Below are 17,575 nucleotides of genomic sequence, written 5' to 3'. Positions count from 1 at the left end.
ACCCACTTTAATTCCAAAAACACCAACCTCACTGCTTTACCTTTTTACCATACCAGGCCTCACGCTGTGACCGCTCAGAGACAAACAATTCCTGCAGTGAAAAACCTCCCAGTATTCCGTCCACCGTTCGGGAATACAACTGAGGGGCCCATAATACCAATGAGCCCCCCCCACCCTTTTATATCACCTCTGTTTTACCGCCACCGTCAAAGACCACCAGAAATCTCACGCAGCAGCCCCCCAAAGGGCCGACTTCACTGTTGTGACGAACAGCCCACTGCACCTGAAAGACAGAAAACAAACACAACGAAAACACCAGCAATCAAACCAACAACTCATACCCAAACATGCTATCCAGTAGGGAGGGAGGGTGGGAAAACTGCCTCCTCTGATGTCTTCCCCTCGAGACTGGTCCCGTTCCGGCTCCGCCCCCCTTTTATATGGCTCCTCCCCCTTGCGTGTTTCTCTTCCTCCACCTATCCTCTGTCTTGGTGTCTCTAGGCACCCGGTCATGCCCGCCCCTCCATTACCCCTCCCCTTCAGTACGTGTCATTCCGGGGCTCCCTTGACCTGCGTAGCCCAACAGTCCCCCTCTCAATAATGTCCCATACCAGCCCTTATATATCTATAATAATGAGACCACACCTTTTCTTTGGAGTAAAATGGCCACAACAGCCTTTTATTAAACATAACCAAAATATTTTACTCCCTCCAAAATATGTATATAAATATATAAATATATAAATATATATCTACAACTGTAAACCAAAACCTTGAACAACTTTTATCAACTCCAGTCTGGTGATCTCTGACGGTGACCCACTTTAATTCCAAAAACACCAACCTCACTGCTTTACCTTTTTACCATACCAGGCCTCACGCTGTGACCGCTCAGAGACAAACAATTCCTGCAGTGAAAAACCTCCCAGTATTCCGTCCACCGTTCGGGAATACAACTGAGGGGCCCATAATACCAATGAGCCCCCCCCACCCTTTTATATCACCTCTGTTTTACCGCCACCGTCAAAGACCACCAGAAATCTCACGCCACAGCCTGAAAAGGGTGACCACCTTACCCTTGAGGGCAACCCCACACCCTCAAAGCTTGTTGGATCCCCCCCCTGTAAACCCAAAGACCACAGGTCAATCCCGACATCCGTGAGATGAACCCCATCCCCCCTTAGGTACAGACCCACATTGGACTCCAGTTCCCTGTGCCTGATCACCAGTAGTGATGGCCGAACGGTTCGCCCGGCGGTCGTTTCGCGGCGAATTTCCGACTTTCGCCGTCCGCGGGTTCGAACGCCTTTTTCCGTCGTTCGCCCCGGCGGACTTACGTGTTTAATGTATACAAGAACTTTAACCTTTCGTGACACGTTTATCATGTGTTACAGGACAACCAATTGAGACATGACAGCTCATGGACACTTGGACATTCCCCCTAACCTATAAATACACCCGATCCGGTGGCCATTTTACATTCTTTCTTCTGTCACTGTAGGGAAAGGATCCTGTGTGGAGTAGGGACAGAGAAAACGCTAGCTATTTGGTACACAAAAGTTCTTTTCAGGACTGGTATAGGTGTTAGGTCAGCAGCCTGAGTTTCTTTTGTCAGTTTAGATAAAGGGACAGAGCGCTGTATGCTGCTATTTTAGGGACAGCTCAGCCAGATTAGTCTTTCTTCATCATCATCATCATCATCATCATTAGCTGTTACTATCAGGTCCACAAAAGAGCTGTTCCAGCTAATCGTTCCAGCCTACTCTTTTTTGCCAATTTGTATAGGGACAGGCAGGAAGCAGTGTGTCAGGCAGTGAGGATAATTTTAAAGACTTGCTGTTACTATTAGTTCCACAAAGGTTCTTTTCAGGACTGGTATCAGTGGTACGGTAATAGGCTTGTACACGTATAATATTCTTTCTTCCAAATATAGAAAGAATATTATACTTGACTGCTGCCCTTCTGCTGCAGTCTGCTAATCATTCACAACTCACTTGTTCCACAAAGCTCTTTATCAGGACTGGTAACTTGGTCTGTCTAGGGTGCTACGGTACATAGGCTTGGGTGCGGTACAGTCTGCTGTTCTGTAAGGACCGCTATCGGTCCACAATACATAGGGTTGCCGTGCACTACTGCTGACCGCTGCCCTATACTGCAGCAGTCCTTCATTGGTATAGGGACTGACGTACAGTCTGCTAATCACTAACACACAACCTGCTTGGTCCACAAAAGTTCTTATAAGGACTGGTAACTTGGTATAGGGTGCTACGGTACATAGGCCTGAGTGCGTTACAGTCTGCTGTTCTGTAAGGACCGCTATCGGTCCACAATACATAGGGTTGCCGTGCACTACTGCTGACCGCTGCCCTATACTGCAGCAGTCCTTCAGCGGTATAGGGACTGACGCACAGTCTGCTAAACACTAACACACAACCTGCTTGGTCCACAAAAGTTTTTATAAGGACTGGTAACTTGGTATAGGGTGCTACGGTACATAGGCCTGAGTGCAGTACAGTCTGCTGTTCTGTAAGGACCGCTATCGGTCCACAATACATAGGGTTGCCGTGCACTACTGCTGACCGCTGCCCTATACTGCAGCAGTCCTTCATTGGTATAGGGACTGACGTACAGTCTGCTAATCACTAACACACAACCTGCTTGGTCCACAAAAGTTCTTATAAGGACTGGTAACTTGGTATAGGGTGCTACGGTACATAGGCCTGAGTGCGTTACAGTCTGCTGTTCTGTAAGGACCGCTATCGGTCCACAATACATAGGGTTGCCGTGCACTACTGCTGACCGCTGCCCTATACTGCAGCAGTCCTTCATTGGTATAGGGACTGACGTACAGTCTGCTAATCACTAACACACAACCTGCTTGTTCCACAAAAGTTCTTATAAGGACTGGTAACTTGGTATAGGGTGCTACGGTACATAGGCTTGAGTGCGGTACAGTCTGCTGTTCTGTAAGGACCGCTATCGGTCCACAATAGATAGGGTTGACGTGCACCACTGCTGACCGCTGCCCTATACTGCAGCAGTCCTTCAGCGGTATAGGGACTGACGTACAGTCTGCTAAACACTAATACACAACCTGCTTGGTCCACAAAAGTTCTTATAAGGACTGGTAACTTGGTATAGGGTGCTACGGTACATAGGCTTGAGTGCGGTACAGTCTGCTGTTCTGTAAGGACCGCTATCGGTCCACAATAGATAGGGTTGACGTGCACCACTGCTGACCGCTGCCCTATACTGCAGCAGTCCTTCAGCGGTATAGGGACTGACGCACAGTCTGCTAAACACTAACACACAACCTGCTTGGTCCACAAAAGTTTTTATAAGGACTGGTAACTTGGTATAGGGTGCTACGGTACATAGGCCTGAGTGCGTTACAGTCTGCTGTTCTGTAAGGACCGCTATCGGTCCACAATACATAGGGTTGCCGTGCACTACTGCTGACCGCTGCCCTATACTGCAGCAGTCCTTCATTGGTATAGGGACTGACGTACAGTCTGCTAATCACTAACACACAACCTGCTTGGTCCACAAAAGTTCTTATAAGGACTGGTAACTTGGTATAGGGTGCTACGGTACATAGGCCTGAGTGCGTTACAGTCTGCTGTTCTGTAAGGACCGCTATCGGTCCACAATACATAGGGTTGCCGTGCACTACTGCTGACCGCTGCCCTATACTGCAGCAGTCCTTCAGCGGTATAGGGACTGACGCACAGTCTGCTAAACACTAACACACAACCTGCTTGGTCCACAAAAGTTCTTATAAGGACTGGTAACTTGGTATAGGGTGCTACGGTACATAGGCCTGAGTGCAGTACAGTCTGCTGTTCTGTAAGGACCGCTATCGGTCCACAATACATAGGGTTGCCGTGCACTACTGCTGACCGCTGCCCTATACTGCAGCAGTCCTTCATTGGTATAGGGACTGACGTACAGTCTGCTAATCACTAACACACAACCTGCTTGTTCCACAAAAGTTCTTATAAGGACTGGTAACTTGGTATAGGGTGCTACGGTACATAGGCTTGAGTGCGGTACAGTCTGCTGTTCTGTAAGGACCGCTATCGGTCCACAATAGATAGGGTTGACGTGCACCACTGCTGACCGCTGCCCTATACTGCAGCAGTCCTTCAGCGGTATAGGGACTGACGTACAGTCTGCTAAACACTAATACACAACCTGCTTGGTCCACAAAAGTTCTTATAAGGACTGGTAACTTGGTATAGGGTGCTACGGTACATAGGCTTGAGTGCGGTACAGTCTGCTGTTCTGTAAGGACCGCTATCGGTCCACAATAGATAGGGTTGACGTGCACCACTGCTGACCGCTGCCCTATACTGCAGCAGTCCTTCAGCGGTATAGGGACTGACGTACAGTCTGCTAAACACTAATACACAACCTGCTTGGTCCACAAAAGTTCTTATAAGGACTGGTAACTTGGTATAGGGTGCTACGGTACATAGGCTTGAGTGCGGTACAGTCTGCTGTTCTGTAAGGACCGCTATAGGTCCACAATAGATAGGGTTGACGTGCACCACTGCTGACCGCTCACCTATACTGCAGCAGTCCTTCAGCGGTATAGGGACTAAGAGTTTTGTCACAGGGTCATTTAAAAAATGACATGCAGAGGAAGAGGCAGGCCCTTCCGCAGGGGTGGTAGGGGTAGGGCAGGAGCAACAGGCTTGAGCCAAAGTGGGAAGTTGCAGAAGGTGCGTTCAATTACTTTAAAGGATGCACCAGACTTGGTTGAGTGGCTCGCTCAGCCTTACTCTTCTGCACCCTCCTCATCCTCTCGATCTGCACCCTCTTCTTCACTCTCTGCTATGTGCACCCCCAAAGACACTACCACCAACAACACGACCACCACCACCACCACCACATACCTTCCGCTTGAGTCACTGGAATTATTTTCCGATCCATATCAAGAGGACATTTCTGATGCGCAGCCACTCTTGGTATTGGATCAGGAAGAGGAGGTAGCAACAAGCGCTACTCAGCAGTCTGACGCCAGTACCCAGATCAGCCCAAGGAGGAGGTTGGTCCCCGGTGTTGCTGCCTACTCTACTTATAGCGGTGGGGAAGGTGACGTTGATGATGACGTGTCTAGTGATGTCACGTGGGTGCCCACAAGAGAGGAAGAGGAGGGGAGTTCAGAGGGAGATATGGACCAGCAGATAGGGAGGAGAAGCAGCAATGACTTACATTGCACAGCAGGGACAAAGCAGACTGCAAATGTATCAGGAGCGAGTCATCGACCATGTACGGTCACATCTGGCGCTCCCAGGACACCGGCACATGGCTCCGCAGTGTGGGCTTTTTTTAACGTGTCCGCTGCTGACAATAGCGTTGCCATCTGCAATCTTTGCAGTCAACGCGTTAGTCGCGGTAAGCCCAATACTCACCTAGGGACGACCGCCTTAAGAAGGCACATGAGCAGCCATCACCGAGCCCAGTGGGAGCAACGGAACACACAAAGCCACACTGCAGGCTCTCACCGTCCAGCCTCGTCTTCTACTTCTCCTTCTCCTCTCTCCTCACAATTGTCCTCCACTCCACCTTCCATCACGCCAAGCTCACATTTTTCTGCAAAAAGGCAGGCTTCCGTGGGCCTAATGTTTGAGCGTAAAAAAATGATGACGCCGGATAACCCTCTTGCCCAACGGTTGGCGGCTGGCTTGTCAGAACTCATAGCCCGCCAACTACTGCCATATAAACTGGTGGACTCGGAGGCCTTTCGCAAATTTGTGGCCATTGGAACACCACAATGGAAGGTCCCAGGAAGGAAGTATTTCTCAGAGAAGGGCATCCCAGAGCTATATGGCCATGTTCAGCGGCAAGTGAATGTATCTCTGGCACACAGTGTCGGTGCCAAGATACATCTGACCACAGACACGTGGTCTAGCAAACACGGGCAGGGAAGGTATATCAGTTTTACTGCCCACTGGGTGAACCTTCTGACGGCCGTCAAGCATGTAACCCGTGGCACCCGTGTAGATTTGGTTTTACCGCCACGGATTGCATGCAGGCCTGACTCTTCTTCTCCTCCTCCTACTCCATCCTCCTCCCTCTCCTCCTCAGCTGCCTCCTCCTTTTCCGCTGCTAGCGTCTCTTCCACTGCACCGCCCAAGCTCCCCAGAACCTATTCCACATGCCAGGTGAGACGTTGCCATGCCGTGCTGCGTCTGTTGTGCCTGGAAGCAAAGAGCCACACTGGCCCGGCACTCCTTTCAGCTTTGCGTTCACAGGCAGATGAGTGGCTAACACCGCTCAATTTGACAGTTGGTAAAGTGGTGTGTGACAACGGTGCCAATCTGCTTAGCGCATTGAAACAGGGCAAAATCACGCACGTGCCGTGCATGGCACACGTCTTAAACTTGGTCGTGCAGCGATTCCTTGTCAAATACCCTGGGGTCCAGGACATCTTGCGGCAGGCAAGGAAAATCTCGGCCCATTTCAGAAGATCTTACACGGCCATGGCTCGCCTTGCTGACATTCAGCGGCGACACCATCTGCCGGTCAGACGTCTTATTTGCGATTGCCCGACGCGATGGAACTCAACCTTCTATATGCTTGATAGGCTGCTCCAGCAGAAACGTGCAGTTAACGTCTACCTGTATGAACTCTGCGAAAGAAACGGTTCTGGGGAGCTGGGTTTTTTTTCACCGCGCCAGTGGCTGCTCATGCGCGACACATGCAGACTTCTGCGGCCATTTGAGGAGATCACCAAACTGGTCAGTCGCAGCCATGGCGCCATCAGTGACATGGTACCTTATGCCTTCTTTCTGGAGCGTGCATTGCGTCGTGTCATTGATCAGGCTGTGGAGGAGCAGGAGCGGGAAGATGAGGAAGTCGCAATGCTGGATGAATTCCCAGGGGGGGCTACTCTATCTGAGACAAGTCAACAACAGGAGTCTGATGAGGAGTCAGAGGAGGATGGTGCCGGGGCGGATGAGCAGGAGCAAGAAGAGCATGCTTTAAACCTTTCTGGGATCCCTGTTGTGCGAGGATGGGGAGAGGAGAATGAAGAGGACGACATTATCCTGGATGATGAGCAGGAGCCAGGCCACCACACCGCTTCCACTTTAGTGCAAATGGGGGCCTTCATGCTCCAGTGTTTTAATAGGGACCCCCGTATAAAAAGCATGAGGGTCAAGGACCAGTACTGGGTGGCAACGTACTTAGACCCCCGGTACAAACACAAAATGGCGGAAATGTTACCGCCGTCGCAGAGGGCTGTCAGAATGCAGCACTTCCAGGCCTTGCTTCGAGAAATGCTGCATTCTGCTTTTGCGTGCGCTGGCAGAGGAGCAATTCCCACTCCCAGAGAAGGATTTGCGGGTACCAATCCAACAGCGCCTGCAAGAAGAGGCCGGTTTGAAGATGTGTTGGTGACTTCGGATATGAGGTCATTCTTTCAGCCGACCCATCGACAGGTGTCATCCGGATCCAGCATCAGGGAACGCCTAGACCGTCAGGTGTCCGACTACATTGGGTTAACGGCCGATGTGGACGCTCTGAGGAGTGATGAACCCCTAGACTACTGGGTGGGCAGGCTTGACCTCTGGCCAGAGCTTGCCCAATTTGCAATCGAACTGTTGGCTTGCCCCTCATCCAGTGTCCTGTCCGAAAGGACGTTCAGCGCAGCAGGGGGGATTGTGACCGATAAGCGTACTCGCCTAGCTCACCACAGTGTTAACTACCTCACATTTCTAAAAATGAATGAGGCATGGATCTCGGAGGAATTCAACACATGTGATCAGTAGACCATGTATATGTCTATAAACAATTTTTGGAATCAAGCACACAGACCTTCTTAATTCATTTGGCTCACTTCCCTGACCCAAAAAAGCACACCGTACTATATGCCCCTACCCTCCTCTTTGAAGAGGTTGAGCGGTGTCATATTTCTACTGGGGCTGCTTATTATGAGGGGTTCCCACCATCCCTGTGCTGTGCTGACTTCCTCCTGGGTGTTCTTATTATGAGGGGCTCCCACCATCCCTGTGCTGTGCTGACTTCCTCCTGGGGGTTCTTATTATGAGGGGATCACACCATCCCTGTGCTGTGCTGACTTCCTCCTGGGGCTGCTTACGGTGCTGCTGTCAGCGCTGTATGTCACGGAGCTGCTGTCAGCGCTGTATGTCACGGAGCTGCTGTCAGCGCTGTATGTCACGGAGCTGCTGTCAGCGCTGTATGTCACGGAGCTGCTGTCAGCGCTGTATGTCACGGAGCTGCTGTCAGCGCTGTATGTCACGGAGCTGCTGTCAGCGCTGTATGTCACGGAGCTGCTGTCAGCGCTGTATGTCACGGAGCTGCTGTCAGCGCTGTATGTCACGGAGCTGCTGTCAGCGCTGTATGTCACAGAGCTGCTGTCAGCGCTGTATGTCACGGTGCTGCTGTCAGCGCTGTATGTCACGGAGCTGCTGTCAGCGCTGTATGTCACGGAGCTGCTGTCAGCGCTGTATGTCACGGAGCTGCTGTCAGCGCTGTATGTCACGGAGCTGCTGTCAGCGCTGTATGTCACGGAGCTGCTGTCAGCGCTGTATGTCACGGTGCTGATGTCAGTGCTCTGTATTACGGTGCTGCTGTCAGTGCTCTGTATCTCCTGCACCCTCTTGTTTGCCTACCCTGGTCCCTGACCTTCCCTCTCCTCCATTGCCTTCATTAGCTCCATAGTCCTGAATTGTCAGAACAATTTCCCAAATAAAAAAAAAATGCTTGTAGTTATCGATCCCAAATTCACCTCATACATGTATTATGCTATTGTCCAGGTGGTGGGACTACGTGCTACCCCCTAATAATTACCCCGTGGCCGCAAATTCGACCTAAAGGTTTGCGAAATTCGCCTCCCATTGAAGTCAATGGAGCCCGCGGCGAACGGTCGTTTTCGCGAACGTTTGTGTCCGTTCGCGTTTCGCGTTCGCGAAACGTCCCGTCGGAAGTTCGTCCATCACTAATCACCAGCCCTCCATTCTGAATCACGAATCTCCCCACCACCTTATTCACCCGGATCCTCGTCTTCTGAATGCTGGCCACTGACCTTGCCCATCTCCACTGCGTCCGGGCGACAATATCCGACCACAGCAGGATCGTACTGGGAAACCTAGCACGCAGCTTCAGAAAATCCGCCTTAATGTCATTCAGTAAATCCCGGACTTTCCGGGCTCCCAAGTCATTCCCCCCAGCATGCAGAACCAACACATCCGGGGGCCCATGCAGCCACACGAACCTTTCAACCACACTCACCACCCTCTCCCACCGCATTCCTGGTATCCCCAACCATCGCAATTCCGCTTCTGCCCTGGAAATCCCCAGTTGCCTCCCCGCAGGTCTCATGTCTCCTCTCCTGGCCCCCCAACACACGTAGGAGTGGCCCACGATCCAAACGAGGCGCGGTGAACCTCCATCTGAAACGAGAAACCAAAACCTGCTGATCCCCGAAAAACAATAACCCCACAGCAAAACCACTAACCACTGCCCTTACCACCCCACGGAGATCCCAACCCTACCCCCGTGGAAAAAACTCCATCAGTCCCAGGAACGGTTCCTGTATCGCATTCCGTATTACCAACCAACCAGGAATACAACTAAGGGCCATCCCACTCCCTGGACCGCCCAACCGCTAACTGAGGTCGAACGTATGACCTAAACCTACGCGACTCCCAACGACCAATCCTTCGTACCGCCGCCTCATCCAACCCGCACCGGGCCGCCTCTGTGGCCGCCCCGATGCGGAAGGAGTGTGAAGCATATTCCGACTCCTCCCAACCATTAAGCGCCAAACTTCGCCGGAAAACCGCCACGAACTGGAATCTGGACAGGAAAGACCCGTCCGCGTGGACAAGGAATGGACCCGGACTCCCCGGCCTAACCGCTCGGTAACTCCGAACCGCTTCTACCGGGCAAACCTGTGACCCTGCCAAACTGAATAAGCAAATGTTCACACCCCTACCCCGTTGGTCCGTCTTCGAACGCCTAAGAGTTATCTCCACCACTGATCCTGCCACCCGAACATCATGATCCCCCAGCCCCCCAGGAACTTTCCGGGACGGGCTGACCAACTCCCCAATCCGAAAAGCCCCGTAAAAGGCCAATGAAAAGGCCGCCGTGAACAACCGCACCTCGAACGGAGACGTGCAAACCGAAACCAATGTACCACAAATGGCCACCAAGACCCCAAACGTCACCGGACGTCTCGTGTCCCCCCTCTTCGACTGCTTCCGAAAACCCTTCAGCATCTGCCGTATCCAAAAACCCTTTGACCAATCCTCCGACCCCAACAACTTAAAAAGGAATGACAAGCCCGCCAGTTTCCGATCGATCACTGCCGCCGAGCGCCCACTCTCCACGTTCCGGACCACAAAATAAAGTGCCAGCAAGCGCCCATCCCCGGCTCCCCCAGTTCCGTCCACCTCTCGCACCAACTCCTGCCATTCCCGCCATACCTTCACGTATGCCGTCCAGGTAGCCCCACTTACAGACCTGCGTATCCAGCCCGCGGCGACTCCAAGGGCAGCGCCCAAATCCACCCCGGGCACGGAATCCCGACTGCCTCCGCTCCAGGTGCCAGTTCCCGGAACTTGTCCCACTGGAAACGAGACAGGGAGTCAGCTAAGGCATTCTCCACCCCAGGTATATGCACAGCATACAAAAACACATTCAAACGCAGGCACCTAAGGACCAATTGGCGCAACAGTCTGATAACAGGAGGGGAGGAGGCAGACATGCGATTCACCACCTGCACCACACCCATGTTGTCACAGTTGATGCGCAGCTTCAAATTCCTGCAACTCTCCCCCCACAGCTCCAGAGCCAACACAATCGGAAAGAGTTCCAGCAACACCAGGTTACCCAGGAAACCCGCTTCCTTCCACGAGCGCGGCCAAGGTTCCGCACTCCACCTGCCCTGGAAAAACGCACCATAGCCCGTAGACCCTGCTGCGTCGGTGACCAATGCGACATCGAAGTTGCTCACCGGCCCCGACATCCACACCGCCCTGCCGTTATAGGAGGACAAGAAATCATGCCACACCCCCAAGTCATCCCGGTGCTCCTCCGTCAACCGAATGTAGTGCGTGGGCGCCCGCACCCCCGCCGTCGCCGCCGACAGCCGCCGGCAGAACACCCGGCCCATCGGGATGATGCGGCACGCAAAGTTCAGTTTGCCCAGCAAGGACTGCAAGGTCGTCAGCTGAACCTTCCGACGGCCCTGAATCTCCCGAATCGCCCGCTGCAAATCCGCCAACTTGTCATCCGGCAACCTGCACTCCATAGCCGCCGAATCTATCACTATACCCAAGAAACTCAACACCCCCACTGGGCCCTCCGTCTTTTCGGCCGCCAATGGCACCCCAAAAACGCCTGCGATGTGCTGCAACGTGGACAAGAGAATCGCACACACAGCGGAGGCATGGGGGCCGATGCAGAGAAAATCGTCCAAGTAGTGAATGATTGACTCAATGCCGGAAACATCCCGCACCACCCACTCCAGGAACGAACTAAACTGCTCGAACACGGAGCAAGAAACGGAGCAGCCCATAGGCAAACACTTGTCCACGTAGAACTGCTCCCGCCAGTGACAACCCAACCATCGAAAACTGTCCGGGTGCACCGGCAGCAACCGGAAAGCCGACTCAATGTCCGCCTTGGCCATGAGCGCTCCCCGGCCGTAGCGCCGCACCCACCGAACAGCCGCGTCAAATGACGTATACGACACCGCACAGACGTCCGGGTCAATGAAATCATTGACCGAACCCCCCTTTGGAAACGACAAGTGGTGTATGAGCCGAAACTTGCCCGGCTCCTTCTTGGGGACAACCCCCAAGGGGGACACCACCAGCGAGTCCCACGGCTTAACCGTAAACGGCCCCCCCATCCGACCCAGCGCCACTTCCTTCCCCAACTTTTCGTCCACCACCGTAGGGTGCTGCAAGGCCGACCTGAGGTTTCGCGCCACCGGCGGCACCACCTTCAAGTCACAGGGAATCCGGAAACCCTCCCGGAACCCCTCGGCCAGCAGCCGCGCAGCCACCCTGTCCGGGTACCTACTTAGGAAAGGAAGCATCCTTTCCACCCTCACCGGCGTCTTCCCTCTTGTTAGCAGCGTCGCCGGGACGCTTTCCCCTTTTAAAGCAGCGAGACAGGGCGTGAGCCCCCCCGCAGCCGGAACACTCGTGCTTGAACCGGCACGCACTTCCAAACTTGCAGGCACCCTCGTTAAAAGACCAGCACACCCCCCACTTCTTTCCGGCCGACAGTCCTGAGGAGGGTGTACCCCCGGCCCCCCCCTGAAAAAACTGAGGCGGGGCCCGGGCGGAGGACATCAGCCTCATCCAGAGGCTGATGTCCTTGTGATCCCACCGCAACTCCTGACGCACCGCCTTCCGCTGCCGGAACTGTTCGTCGTACCGGAGCCATGCCACCCCCCCGTACACCCGGTGTGCCTCCCCAATGGCGTCCATATAGCAAAACAACGCCGAGCAGTGCTCGGGGTTCTTTTCGCCGATGACGCTCGCCAAAATCGCGAACGCCTGCAACCAATTCGCAAACGTACGCGGTATCAGCCTATAACGCCTCTTTTCCTCATCGTCTTTTTTCGTGTCATTGGGCTTGACCCGATCCAAATTGAATTTTTCCAGTGGGAGCAGCGAGAATATCTCCACATACTCACCTTTTGCAATTTTCTCCCGCACCTCCGGCTTCAGGTGCGCCCCGAGCGGTCCCTCGAAGCAGACGTACACCTCACAACGCGCCGCATCCCCAATCCGAACCACATCAGTACGGCTGGGTGTCGCGGCCGCCTCCTCCCCACCGGACCCCCCGCCCACCACCGGCACCGCCGTTGCGGACGCCGCGGGTTCCCCACCCGCAGCCGGCGGGACCCCCGCCGCCCCCGCTACCTTACCAGCCCCCCAAGGCGCCGTCAGGGCAGGAGATCCCCCATCCCCCCCAAACCTGTCCACCAAAACCCGCAATCCCTCCAACAAACCCTGCATGGGCGGCGCGGGCCCCGGGTCCACCTGACCCGACCCCGCCACCGACACCCCACCCAGCGGCGCCGGAGGCGCCGCTGAACCAGCCGCCCCTTGCACCACCCCCAGCAACCCCTGCAAAACATCAGAGAAAACAGTAGGTACTGACTTACCGGGCCGACCAGGAACACGTCCCGCAGCCCTTTGCCGCTCTCCACCGCCGGGGGAACCACGTCGTCTTCAGCGGACAGTTCTCCCTCCGACCGGTCCTCCTCTTCCCTCTCCGCAGGCGCCAGAAGCCCCCTGGGCGATCCGCTCCCAGAGGCCGCAGTAAGCAGGTGGCTGGGAAGATCCTTCACCACAGGGGCCTTGCTCCCAGACTGGCGTAGTGAACCAGACCTAGGGCGCCCCCCCGCACCACCCCTGGGCGTCAGTCCTCCAGTCTGTCCATCAAGTAAGCCCGCATCCGCCCGGCGCCCCCCACCCACCGCCCGTGCCCCCCTGTAGGCCGACTCTGTCCGTCTTGCAGAACCCTCCGCACCGCTGGCTGTCCCCCTGCTCGTGCAGGGCCCCCCACAGGGGTCCCCCACGCGAACGGTCGCCGGGCTGGACGGCGGGGAGCCGGCGCCATCTTGGCCCGTGGCCCCGCCCCCCGGGGTAGGCCGGCGGCGTGCAGACCGCCCCAGGCCCCGATCGTCCTGCTGTCTCCGTTTTGCGGGGGGGACCGACCTGTCCGCCCCCGGGCTCCGCCGATCACGAGGTGGCCGAGGGGCGGGTCCCGGCGAAAAGCGCGCCGGAGGCCGAGACCTCCGGGCCCGCAGCACCGGCTCCCCGCTACTCGTGCCTGCCTCCGTCTCACCCATCCAGCGCTCCACCTGCTCGGTTAGCCACTCCGAACCCCGCACCTCCGCTTGAGCCCGCAGCCGCTCCAACACGTGCTCGATCGCCGCCATTTTGCCCAGAGAGGAGCAGCGCTGGAAAACTGCCTCCTCTGATGTCTTCCCCTCGAGACTGGTCCCGTTCCGGCTCCGCCCCCCTTTTATATGGCTCCTCCCCCTTGCGTGTTTCTCTTCCTCCACCTATCCTCTGTCTTGGTGTCTCTAGGCACCCGGTCATGCCCGTCCCTCCATTACCCCTCCCCTTCAGTACGTGTCATTCCGGGGCTCCCTTGAGGCCTAATGGGTGAGGCAAACATTAAGTGATAATGCTTCTTATTTTTCTGTTCGTTGTATCTTACTATTTTGACCTTAGGCTTATTATGCTCCCTAGCGGATTGTTTGTTAAGCTAGTTAACATGTTGCAGACATGCTCTTTCTGAATTCATTTGGAAGCTTTATGTGTCTTCTATTGTAAGCTGCCTTAACTACTATTTGCAGCCTAATGTTTTGTAATTTGTACAATTTGTCTTTTTCAATAAAACATCTATGGAACAAAAACATATATATATTCAAAGATTAAAATCAGAACGGGAAATTAATCCCAAACATATACAGTAGTTACATCTCTTATAATAGCGTGTACCAAAATATAGCGTTCAGACAACTTATTTGTCTGAAACAAGAGGACCTCTTGGATTGTTTTAGACAAAAGAACAGTGGCGGCTGGTGCTGAAAATGTTTTGGGGGTTCCACAGAAACTGAAAAACTGTTAGTAATGCAGGACTGTAAATAGCCATTTATCAGGTGATTATATATCATTATTGCTAGATAAAACGGTGTCCATCAATTGCAGCTTCACTGTGCCCATCAAATGCAGCCTGTGCCCATCAATTTCAGCCTCACTGTGCCCGTCATATGCAGCCTCACAGTGCACGTCATATGCAGCCTCATTGTGGCAATCATATGCAGCCTTACTGTGCTCATCAATTGCAGTCTCACTGTGCCCGTCATATGCAGCCTTACTGTGCCCATCAATTGCAGACTCACTGTGCTTATCATATGCAGCCTCACTGTGACCATCAATTGCAGTCTCACTGTTCCCATCATATGCGGCCTCTCTGTGCCTGTTGCAGTAGGCCAATCACATCCACATTTCAAGTAAAAGAAAAAAAACACCAAATATAAGTTGTCCTCAGCAGAGCCCCCTTTACATCAAATGCCTCAATCAGAGTCCCCCTTTACCAGTGGCGTAACTAGAACCTTCAGGGCCCCGATGCAAGAAACCATGAAACCATGAAGGGCCCCCCTGAACCCCAGCCAGGGCCCTTCCCTTCGAGTCCGGCGGTGGAACTCCAGGGCGTGGTCACAGGTATGACCTTTGTGAGCCCTGTAGTTCCACCACTGGTATCAGTCATTTATTTTATTTATTTTTTTTACATTTTTAGGTGCCCCATTGGGGGACTGTCCCTAGGCAGGATGGGGTCCCCGTCCCCAGAAGAGATGAGGACCTTTTCTCCAGGGCAGATGAAGTTACTGCCCCCAGGTGAGAAAGGGTCCCTGTCCCCAGGGGAGGTGGGGGTCCCTGTCCCCAGGGGGAGATGGAGGGGGTATGTAATAGTGTGTGGGGGATGGGGTCCTCTCACTCACCATGACCAAGCTGTAGGCCGCGCACTCATCCATGTTGGCCTTAGCTCCATCCAGTGTGTTGGACGGGCGATCAGCATATCTCCCAGAAAGACCTTTCATCATCTGTGTATGAAGGGGGAGGAGGGGGGCTGGCAGACAAGCCTGCAGTGTCCCCCGGGGGGCTCTCATAGGGCTGTACTGCATCTGTGTGCTTAAAGTTTGTTTGCTCAGGAGAAGTATGTAGTGCAGTGTAGACCGGACTCGGGGGGGGGGGGGGGCGTGACTCTGGCTGGGGAGAACAGACATCGGACTGAGGGGCAATGCATGGAGCAGGAGAGGGGTACTCTGAGGAGCCGGCCGGGGACACAGGTCATGCAGGGAATGCACAACTAAAGAGCAGCCAGTGCGATAGTCAAGCATGGAGCTCTGCTAGTCACCCTCCACCTCCAGCCACCTGTGTGCATGGTGCATGGTGCACTGGTACCCCTAGCTGCCTATGCTGCTGCCGGCCATATGTAGAGGGGGCTGCATGGGCCCCCTACATCACAGGGCCCGGTTGCGGTCGCGACTGCTGCACCCTCTATAGTTACGCCCCTGCCCTTTACAGCAGGTGCCCCCCTTTACATCAGATGTTCCTTTATAACAGATGCCCCATCAGCATCCCCCTATACATCAGGTGTCTTCATCAGAGTCCCCTTTTACATCAGGTATCTCAATCAGAGTCCTCCTTTACAGCAGGTACCCCCCTTTACATCAGATGTCCCAATCCGAGTCCTCCTTTACAACAGGTGTACCCATCAGCATCCCCCTATACATCAGGTGTCCTCATCAGAGTTCCCCTTTACATCAGGTGTCCCAATCAGAATCCCCCTTTATAGCAGGTACTCCCCTTTACATCAGATGTCATCATCAGAGTCCCCCTTTACAGCAGGTGTCCCCATCAGAGTTCCCATTTACACCACGTGTCCCAATAGGAGTCTCCCTTTACAGCAAGTATGCCCCTTTACAGCAGATGTCTCCAGCAGAGTTCCCCATTACAGCTGATGTCCCCATCAGAGTCAACTTTTACAGCAGATATCCCCATTAGAGTCCCCCTTTACAGCAGGTGTCCCCCTTTACAGCAGGTGTCCCCCATCAGAGTCCTCCTTTACAGCAGGTGTCCCCATCAGAGTCCCCCTTTACAGCAGATGTCCCCATAAGAGTCCTCTTTTCCAGAAAGTGTCACCATCAGAGTCCCCCTTTGCAGCAGGTGTCCCCATCAATGCCCCCCTTTATATCAGATGTCACATCAGAGCCCCCCTTTACAGCAGATGTCCCCATCAGAGCCCCCCCTTTACATCAGATGTCACCATCAGAGTCCCCCTTTACATCAGATGTCACCATCAGAGCCCCTTTACAGCAGATGTCATCAGAGTCCCCTTTACAGCAGATGTCATCAGAGCACCCCTTTACATCAGATGTCATCATCAGAGCCCCCTTTACAGCAGATGTCATCAGTGCACCCCTTTACATCAGATGTCACCATCAAAGCCCCCCTTTACAGCAGATGTTACCATCAGAGCACCCCATTACAGCAGATGCCCCCATCAGAGCCCCCCTTTACAACAGATATCACCATCAGGGCCCCTTTTACATCAGATGTTACCATCAGACCCCAATTTACAGCAGATGTCATCAGAGCACCCCTTTACATCAGATGTCAACATCAGAGTCCTCCTTTACAGCAGGTGTTCCCATCAGAGTTCCCATTTACATCAGGTGTCCCAATCAGAGTCTCTCTTTACAGCAGGTATGCCCCTTTACAGCAGATGTCCCCATCAGAGTTCCCCTTTACAGCTGATGTCCCCATCAGTGTCAACCTTTACAGCAGATGTCCCTATTAGAGTCCCCCTTTACAGCAGGTGTCCCCATCAGAGCCCCCCTTTACAGCAGATGTCCCCATAAGAGTCCTCTTTTACAGAAAGTGTCACCATCAGAGTCCCCCTTTACAGCAGGTGTCCCCATTAATGCCACTCTTTATATCAGATGTCACATCAGAGCCCCCCCTTTGCAGCAAATGTCTCCATCAGAGTCCCTCTTTACATC

The 17,575-nt window shown here is 53.8% G+C and overlaps 1 protein-coding gene across 1 annotated transcript in view; it reads left to right on the top strand.

The window, feature by feature from the left end:
- The window catches only part of LOC143974843 (alcohol dehydrogenase 1-like), an 86,657-nt gene that overhangs the window by 48,944 nt on the left and 20,138 nt on the right, over positions 1–17,575 (top strand). The gene's annotated exons all lie outside the window — the stretch shown is intronic.

Source organism: Lithobates pipiens, unplaced genomic scaffold (genome assembly GCF_037356315.1).
Source record: "Lithobates pipiens isolate NorthernLeopardFrog02 unplaced genomic scaffold, aLitPip1_a1.2 Scaffold_13, whole genome shotgun sequence".
In the NCBI taxonomy this organism is placed as follows: domain Eukaryota; kingdom Metazoa; phylum Chordata; class Amphibia; order Anura; family Ranidae; genus Lithobates; species Lithobates pipiens.
This window is presented reverse-complemented; position numbering and strand designations above follow the sequence as displayed.